Consider the following 10,218-nt stretch of genomic DNA (forward strand, 5'->3'; position numbering starts at 1 on the left):
CTTTGCTAATGATATGTCCTACGTCACTATTGGCTCGCACGAACGCTTTTTAGCGTAAGAACGTTTTGTGAATACGGGTACCTGTTTCTTAATGTAAACGTCTCAGATCCAGCATCATCTCATAATACGTTTCAATAAGTACTAACGAGTATTTTGAGAAACAAGGGCCAGATTAAGAGAATTAGAGCAGTGATCACTAAAGGCATTTTGAATGTACCATGTTACTTGGGAAAGCATTTGTGATGCAGTAAGTTGAGCTCGTGGCACATCATCTAACAAGGCACAAAAAATACATTGTGCCACCAGCTAACCTTAATTCCCTTAGCCTCACCACATCCTCCATTTCCAATTTTTCCCGACCTACTACTCAATTTAATAGAATCTTTCATGTTTTACGCATATAACAGTTGTACGACCCATTTTCCCGCATACACCTACCCCAGCCCGCTTTTAGTCATGTCACCCTCTTATTTGTTATTCCGGTTTCGGTTCCCCCTATTGTTTTTTTCCTATATTTTATTTTATTTTTTAAAACATCCTCCAACACTTTCCAAAGTCTCAGACGCCAGAATACCTTTTCTTTTCGGTGCCTCAGCGACACAGGGTGTCGCCACTTCTGCATACCGCCGTGACGACGCCTAACTTGAGCTTCTGAGGCTAACGTCCCTTGAAAGACCAAGCCGCTGCCTTCCAGCTACCCCATGCCTTGTTCCCCAGACTCCTTGTCGCCGTCTTAACTCCTTCAAGACTGCCCGACGCACTGCTGCTACGCTAGTCAAGTCATTCTTTCAACTGATGTCTTTTGGAGTCTTTTTTGTTGCTCGCGCACTGACCGGCTGAGCGGCTCTTCTAAAGCCGCAAAAACATGTCGCCAACGACACCTCTGAATGCTTCCTAACCTCTCGCTCCCCCAGCACCCTCCCATGCCTTTCTTTTCCTCTTCTTATTCTTTCTTTCCCGCTAAGCTTCTTTCTCTTCTATTCCTTCCCCCGCCTTCCCACTCTCCCTCTCTTGTCCCGTCGGGCTTAGGAACCACGCTTACGACGGCAGGCGACAGCGCTCATTCTCTTTGAAGTTTCTCCCTTTTCAACCAACCGCCACTGACAACAACCGCGCGTGACGTCACGATACTAACCTGTTAAATCTAACATGCCGAGGATGACGAGGCCGCTTTTGACGAAGATAGGTCCAAATAAGTGAATTTTATTAGCCCGACGTTTCGGAGCCTGTTCGGCTCCTTCTTCAGGGGTTATGCTTCGGGCGTGGCGGTGTGTAGCTTTTAAAGGTCTTTTGTAAAAAAAAAAAAGGAGGGGAGAGTAAGGAAGGTGGGGAGACACTTCACAGGCGGGAAGGGGGGGGGAAGCAAAAGGGTGAGATGGCTGCAGTGGTGCTGGTCGGCTGGGATGACCGGTGCTGGGGGAGCTTGACCCGCGAGAGGGCCGTTGACGGGAAGCGAGACGGGGGAAGGGGGGGGGGGGGGAGTACGGGTGAGTGCAGACGTTTTGGTGTTGGTGACCTCGAGCGGGCGTCTACCTGGCTGGGCGCCCTTTTCTTCTTTTCGTCATGTCGCCAAGGCCATGGGTATACACCGAAGGAAGCTTGCCCTTCCCGCGGTTTATGTTACCTCCCGCATTCTGAATGTGCCATGTCTCCAGTAGCAGTCAGTAGCAGTCAGTAGCAGGAGCCGAATAGGTTCTGAAACGTCGGGCTAATGATGATGATGACAAGGTGTATTTATTAAAGGATGGCTCGAAGGCCTATGTCGGGCTAATAAAATTCACTTATGTGGTTGGAGTCTGAAAGGCCTAATCAATTTTCCAAGCAGACAGGCAGTTCTGTCGAAATGTTCAGCTTCAAACATACAGAACAGCATGCCGAGAACTGTCATCAATGGCTCATACCCCCGTGAGCAATGGCTCATGCCTCCGTAAGCAATCAAAAAATGCAATGACTCGTAGTCCCGTAAGGTTCATGGCTACTCACTTTGTGTGAATTAGCTGCGATGACACTACCCCTATTGTCGTTGTCGGTGATTTCAATGTGGATGTGTCAGTACCAAAAAGGGAGTGGTCTACGCGTTCCATGTTGCAGACACATCCCTTGCGATGCCACACCGATCCGGCCCAACCGAGCACTCAGCGGCGTACGTGCATCGATTTGACAATATCAAAGAATGCGATTGCAGTTGCGAGTGAAATGATGACGACCGATCAAGACAGTGTATGAGTGTGCGTACCTTTCGTCACGACGACTACCCATCAAAACAATAGATGAGTTCATACCTTTGTTCAAAATTATGTGTCACCTCCGTGTCTTGTGCTAAACAGCTTCGCTGGCCAACCTCCTTCACGGAGTGGAATGGCTCGTGATTTTTTAATCAATAAGTTTGGGGCATGCGTTACAGTTGCTAAATTGTGAGGCCAGTGAGTGCATGATGATGATTTTAAAGCTTTATTCAGTTCAGTTCGTTGTCCTTAAGGACCCCCGGAGGGGGCTTTACATAAAAGGTGGGTTTTACACACATTCCACACCATCTACACATCATTAGCGACATGCGAAGCAATCAATCACACGCTCTTGAAATGAGCATGGGCAAGCGATTGCAACAATGACATCACTTATAACAATTTATTAAAATATGGATGGCTCGTACGCCTGCTAAGGTTAATTTGGGCTGAAGAATCAGGAGCTGGGCGAACTATCGATGTAATGTTGTCCCCCACAATCGCAATGTGCGGAGAATGCGGAAGGGTACAGCAGTGGCGGGAAGCTGTCAGCCTCCGCTGAGGGGTGGATCTACTCCTCGGAGGTGGTTGGTCCCTTGCCCACACGATGCTTTCGTTGGAGGGCTGCGTACTCAACTGGCACACTCCCTGCAGCAAATAAGTGCCGGTTAAGTGACACGCAGTTGCCGTGTTGCATGTTGGGAAAACCGTTCGTATCGGCGGTAGCGTTTGCACCGCGTTATTCGAAAGACAGTGTGCAACTACATACGGCGTAAGTTCAGCATACCGGTAGTGTACGTGGGCTTTGTGCAGCAATACTTGCAAAGCGCGCGACAGGCCTCAGTAGGCAGTTTATCTTCTTTCGGCGTAAGTCATTGTATAGGCGTTCGGTGAGTGTGCGCAAAGCCACGCATACTCATAAAAATTAGGAGGCTGTTACCAGGTACGAGAGAGAGTGAGAGAGGCTCGCTAATGAAAACTGTATGGAGATGTTGGCCCAGCGGTATGCCTAACACGCTTCTCTACGTGCATGCAGGCGATGATGAACCAAACGATACGATCGGCACATACGCACACACACACAACACCAACAAAACACACAAAAATACTCAATAGCTTGCTCCCCAGTTTCGAAATGTACTACCATATACCGCAACCCGACCACCGAATGGCTGAATCAAGCAATCAGCCTACAAGTTGAAGAAAAACAGCGCTACAAAGACGCGGACTATACAAGAAGAACATGTACGACGGACAGGCGCTGGGTACCTGTTCTTCTTTTAGTACGCGTCATTGTAGCGCTGTTTTTTTTTCAAGTATATCAAACCAACTCGCCCACATAAAGCTTCTGCAGCCTACAAGACCAAAGGTATACCTGACGGACAATATCAGCGCAGCGCTAAACTACGTCGCCTGCGAGACCCTAGACTGAAGATATTCAATTACCTTCCTACAATGAACACAAAGTGTTCACTCCCTCTCCCTCCCTCTCTCTCTCTACGTCAATATACAATTTTAGTCTAACGTAAAACGCTTGCGTTAGCGTTAGCGTGCGACACAACGCCAACGATAAGAAAGACTGCTCTGTGGGGCGCAAAGTATAGTTTTTTTTAGAAGGGGGGGGGGGGTGGGGGGCGGCGGAAAGGAGCAAAACGCTAACGCAAACGTATACACGGCGCCATCTAGACAGGAAAAACTATAGTACAGGTTTTGGCGACATCTCGACGCGGCTACAGAGCAAGCATGAGCAAACGTGAGCGACTTCTCTCGTTACGACTAATGCGCCGCTATAATCGAGAACGTATCTCGAAGACAACGCACATTTGTAACCGGTATACGATCTTCTCGAAGCTTCATGTGACGCAAATCTAAACAAAAATTGGAGGACGCTTAAGAAAAAGATGGAGATAGTGACCGGAAGTAAAAACGAGAGAGACCGGAATAGCAAGCAAAAAAAAAGAACGACAATGTAGCGAAGCGTTTGCGGGGCCTACAGCCGCGCTCTGAGGTGTGTTGCTTCACAGAATTCCATCAATGCCGAAAATGCACGCTTGGTGGTGGAAGTGTGAGCATTGGGGAAGAGTAGGCACTGCAGGGCTGGTGGATGGCAAGCCACATCGGCGGTAGGAGGCGTACAGAGCCTCCCTCTCGGTCCCGAAGGCCGGGCAGTGACGTAGAAGATGCTCCAGTGGCTCTCGCTTGGGCGGGCGCTGCCATGTTGCCGTACGTAAGGTTCAGCTGGGTGCACGCTCTATAACGTACTTCGTAATAACGTACCTTCGTAAGAGATCCAGCACCATCTACGCGTGACGCATGCGAAGTGCGGAGCACCTAACGCTAACTACTTGCGTTTACTGCTACGTGTATGCGTTATGCTAAACCTGTCTAATGAGATTCTGGAAGAACGTATGGGCACTGTAAGCATGATTTGCCATCAAGTCCTAAGCTTATACTAACGAGAGTTTCTGCGTCCCGGCATCGTCAGCTGAAGAAACACAGGAACAAAAGCCAGGGACGCTGAATTATAAGCTTGAACTGAGCTGTATATGTTCGGACCAGCGATTAAAGACCGCGACACCTTGCCAGAATTTGCGTAGCTGCTCGGACAGCACTTATGGGAAGTTGACTGACTCCCAATGGTTGCATACTTATGACTATTGATATTACCTTCGTTGTCACCTTTTTCATTTGATGTCCTTTGGTAGGTGATCAATTTTAAGCTGTACACAGACATAAACCGAACAGCCGCGGTGGTTTTTCCTTCCTCAACCTCTTCACAGCGAACTACTCATAGCGGAACCGCGTGAAAATGCGAGCACAAACACACAGCATGGGCGCTGTCTAAGTTGTAATTATTGTTAGCCAGCACCAATGAATGGTGCATGTTTTCGTGTGTGTGTGTGTGCGTGTTCTTCCATGCCCTGCCTGCATGGCCTGCTGCGCTGCAGCTCCGAGTCCACAACGAACGAACCCACCAGTTAAGTCGCGTTCGACACATCGCGCAACGAACGCGGCACGATCCGACACCGACGACATGCGGACACGTCCAAGCGATTCGAGAGACCGTAGAAGCAAAAAAAAAAAAGGGGGGGGGGGGCGCCCGCACCGCGGACTCGGCTAGCCATGCATGCGGACCTCGCCGCGGCTTGCGAAGTAGCATGTCGTCGTCGTCGGTCGACCGCCGCAGCGGAACGAGTTCCTTCTTTCCGCGGTGCCGCCGGTGGACGGCAAACCGGTTGCCTGCCGGCCGGCCTGCGCTTCCTGCCGACACGCGCCGCGTTCGCTGCGGCGGCCGACGGCCGACTGGAGGCAGGTGGTGCCACGCGGGTTACTTGTCGCGTCGTCACTAGAGAGCGGAGATCAGAGTTTTGGCTTGTGCGTAAACTTGCATACCGGAGACGCAGACGAGATGGGGAGTATTGGTGGCGCCATCTGGCGGCGTTTGGTTCAACAAGAGGTAGCAACGCGATTAATACAACGAGAGGGTATGCGTGCTGTGCTCAAACGGTGGTGCGTTTGACGAAGAAGCTAAAGACTCTCTTTAGTCTGTTCGTACATACGGATTATGAACGGTACGAAGGAGTCGTTCATCTATCCAAGAGCATTGGCCAACGTCGATGGCGTCCCGTTTTCTTTTTCGAGATATACCGGCAAAGAATTAAACGCTTTTCTCCTGACGGACGTCGATGCCCTGACGATGAGAATACGGGGACGATGACTGATGTGTGAATCAGGCCTTGCAGTTTACCGACTACCGGAACACTAAAGAAGTGGACAGCACCAGCAGCGCTGGTGGCGACAGCGTGCGACGCTTCTTCCAAACGCAACGTCGATGAACGTTAGTGGTAGACCGCAGCACCAAATACCAGCTTGTGCGGTGATTTAAAATCTGCGCGGTTAGTTTTTACGCTAACGAATGCTCACCTCCCTCACGGTGGCCCTGCAACGTGCGACTCTCATATAGCCAGTGTGAACAGGATAAACTTTTTGAATATCTGATGCTCGAGCTGTATACCGCAAGGTAAATATACCTGGTAGCGAAGCTTCCATAGGAGCCCATACGTTCAAAACATGGCGGTCCATCGCCGGTTCATGGGGCTTAGCGCCATCTGTATGTGGCGGGAACACTTCCGGCGGAAAAAAAAATAACGTGACGCCATGGCCGTTAAAAGCAGAAGTGACGTCATTTTGTTTTCGAAGGCGCGAAATTGGTTTTGTTGTTCTTCCTTTGGAGCTATATATTCAAATGCCCCGCCATTCGATTTGATGGGCGTTTCGAGCTTTCAGCGTGGAAAGCGATGCAGGAAAAGGCCAGCCGTACGGTTGTCGAAATCGCATCCCTGCACAGAACATATGGAGCATACTTTCTTTGGAGGCCGACGAAAACTTTAGGTGTAGAGTGGTGATCCTATTGTCAAATGCCAAGCCCGTCGGCCAGCGCAGTCGCACGAAAACAACTACACAATTATCTCTCGGTCGTAACTCACTACTTTTGACTGAACAGATTAAGAAGCAGTGAAGCTACCCGCGTCACCAAATTCAGACAAACTTCGACAAGCAAGAAAGCACAAATTGTGAGGGGGGTGTATTTCAACAGGTGATACGAGTGCGCCTTTCTGTCCATTTCAAGACGTGCATTACACTGCGAGTGATAGTGGCGTCAACGCGCCCTGTAGTGATGGGCGCTGAAAAGAAATGCATTTATTAATAATAAAATTAAACGTATTTTCTTAACTCATCACGAATATATAGTATTGACTAGGAATTTTATTTTCGTTGAATGAATCTAAGTGCGTCTCGTTTGAATTAAAAAACGCGTTTTTCTTTCCCAATGTTTGTTCCCTCCATACATAGTCGCGCTTCAATTGCTGCTCCCATAACCCCCCATGCTGATGTCGGTGACAATCTGTACTGAACCGCTTTTCGCCCGAAGCTTCGCGACCTATTTAGATCGACCTTGTATACCGCACATATTTTCGTCCATGCCGCGCCCTGGCGCTTAGGTCAGGCCTAACTTTAGGCCTAACACGCCCGCTGAAACTGTCTTCGAGAAACAGTCGCTTTGCCAATTTCGTACATTTTGCAGAAATAAATTTTGAGTATGACTGGGCAAAGTGCATGCTAAACTTCCTTCCTCTTTTTTTCTTTTCGCGGTTATACTACAGTTCCGGTCAGACCAGTGTGACATCATCGATTTCAACCTATCTTTTTCTCAGGAAGTTCGTTTCGACAGTGAAAAAGTTTTCGAAACTTGACAGGTTGAGCCTTTGGCTTCTTCACGATGCGATGTAGCCCATTTTAAACAATGAACTAAACCCGATTCCACGCTGCCAAAATGAAGAAATTATAAAAAAACTACAAATAAAACGCATTTCAAGCCTTTACTTATGCGAAACCTTATAAAATATAGAACCTTTCTCCATCTAAACGCGCACGAAAGTGTGTGAACACATTTTTATTTATACACAAGCAAACTTTCGCTTTAGTTACTAAACAGGATGTTCAGCCGTCATCGTGTTTGTACAGCAAGAAGGTAACATGCATCGTTCTTTGCTTCGATGCTGTCTAAAACAACATGAACTATTTCTAAAGACAGGTGACCCGCAACTGGCAGCCGATATTTCTAAAATCTCTACTGGACTGACCTAGACGAACGGAGCATGTAGGCCCCCCTGGGTCCAAAGCAGGAACTCGCCAGAACGTCAAAATGGTTTGGACTAGCCCAGCCCGTTACAGGTACCTAAAAAGCGCCTACACATGCAGTCGAGACATAGTCGTCCTTGACAATAATTGCAATAAAAAATAACTGTACACCAGTAAGGCTCTTCCACGGAACTTAAATGTTTAAAGGCCTATGATATTGTCGGTGCAACTATTCTCAGTTTGTGATAGTAACTGCAAGGGTACAATTAGTGATAATATCATTCTTTCCTTTGAAAAACACTTGAGAGAGAAAAAGAAAACAATGAGCACTTTTTCAACTGTCATCCGAAGGTGCACAACGGCTGCTTACTCCTGAGGAAGCGGAGGTTGCAGAAACGTAGAAGTAGACGATAGAAAAAAAAAGGAAGGGGATATAAGGCGAATATGAGGGCTTATAACGTAAAGCGATTCCAAACTGTTTCTAGTCCATTTCTGCAATTAGCCCTCCACGATTGGTGAAAACGTTTATGAATGATCTTGCCCGGTAATAATTTTTAAAAAGTGTGCAGCGTGTTTCTTCTAGGCAAGCTTGCGTGTGGAAGCCGGAGTGACTGTAAGGCCACTGATAGATCAGTGGCAAAAAACTGATAGCCAGTATATCATAACGCCATGACGCATCCGCCTCGGAGGTACCGAAAACGTAACTGGAACAGCTTCGTTAAAGACGTGTACTGCAATAAATTACTCAGGGTGCTCTGATGTTCGCCCATAATTTTCCTATGGTTGGGAGAGTCCGGACCCTGCATATAGATATATATATATTTCCTAAGCCAAGGAAAGCGTAGTGGCAGTTAAGACATTCTACCATTGTCTTCGACTGAACGTGGCATACACGAACAATTATATGTACCGCATATGGTTTACGACTAATCCATACTGTGATAACTGCCGCAACTTAATGACTGTGGAGCACATATTACTAGAATGCCCCGCGTACCGCGACGAGACACAATTTTTTGAGCAGCAAATGGACATGATTTGCCACGAACCGTTAACGTTACCGACCATCTTAGGTCCAATGCCCGGCCTTTTCAAGACAGCGACGGGTTTTGGATTTATTGTTGAAATACCTGTCAGAAATTGGTCTATTAGGAAAGCTTTAAAGATTGCACACTTCATCTACAAAAGCCTAAGTTTACCCGCCATGTCAGCTGTAAATATCAGTATCAAGTCCACTCGGACATTTCATATTTATTTTTATGCTCTTTCTCTCCCACTCTCCTCTGGAATCTTCTAACCCCATTCCCCATCCCTATACAGAGTAGCATGCCAGCGGTTATATATGCGCCGGCAAAATTCTGTTTTTCTAATAAATAGCCCTCTCTCTCTCTCTCTCTCTCTCTAGTGGCTGTTAGCTGTGATGGAAATTGAAACGTTGAAAATAATGAAGAAAAGGCGAAATGAAAGTGGACGAAAAGATAACTTGTCGCCAGCGAGGATCAAGCTCATTGGCGACTAGCCATTTACTCCTATGCTTTCTTTGACTTCATACCCTACTGACTTAATATGGTCGTGATTAACAAAAATTTAGTCCCTCTGTTTGCCTACTCTGCCGTGTGTGTGTGTGTGTGTGTGTGTGTGTGTGTGTGTGTGTGTGTGTGTGTGTGTGTGTGTGGGTGTGGGTGTGGGTGTGCGTGTGGGTGTGTGCGTGCGTGTGTGTGCGTGTGTGCGTGTGTGCGTGCGTGCGTGCATGCGTGGGTGTGTCACTTCTGACCGCCTTGTATCTCCACACATGAACGGCTGTCAGCATTTGGTGGCGACTGCTGCTGGACTTCTGCACTGATAAGCCTACTAGCCGACGAATGGAGAAGCAAGCTCAGTTTCCTCCACTCGACGCGTTACCCCTTATAAGGATTTAACGAAGTTTCAAACTACTTCTGCCACTACTGCTGCTGCTGCTACCGGTACCACTCCTATTCCTATTCCTATTCCTACTCTTATTGCTCCTACTACTGCTACTACTATGTAGGGGGGGGGGGGGGAGTGTAGGTGAACGAAAGGACAGGGAGACAGGACAGCGTACACGAAAGGATAGCAGAAAAAAATCCATTAACATTCCCACGTGTTAGTTTGAAAAATCAGTTTGAAAAAGCAGTTTGAAAAATCGCCGTGCAAGCACGGCGCGATAGCGAAGGGAGCTTCGACCGTGCCTTGTTTACGTCTGCGCGAGGCGAGATTGCGAGGGCAAGGGTGTTAGAGAAAGGAGGAGAGAGAGAGAGAGGGAGAGAGGACGACGCCGCGATCAGGGCGCGGGCCGCGCTTTTCGCGTTGCCCGTTGCGACGCCGTCGA

This window comes from Dermacentor albipictus, chromosome 7 (genome assembly GCF_038994185.2).
Source record: "Dermacentor albipictus isolate Rhodes 1998 colony chromosome 7, USDA_Dalb.pri_finalv2, whole genome shotgun sequence".
In the NCBI taxonomy this organism is placed as follows: Eukaryota; Metazoa; Arthropoda; class Arachnida; order Ixodida; family Ixodidae; genus Dermacentor; species Dermacentor albipictus.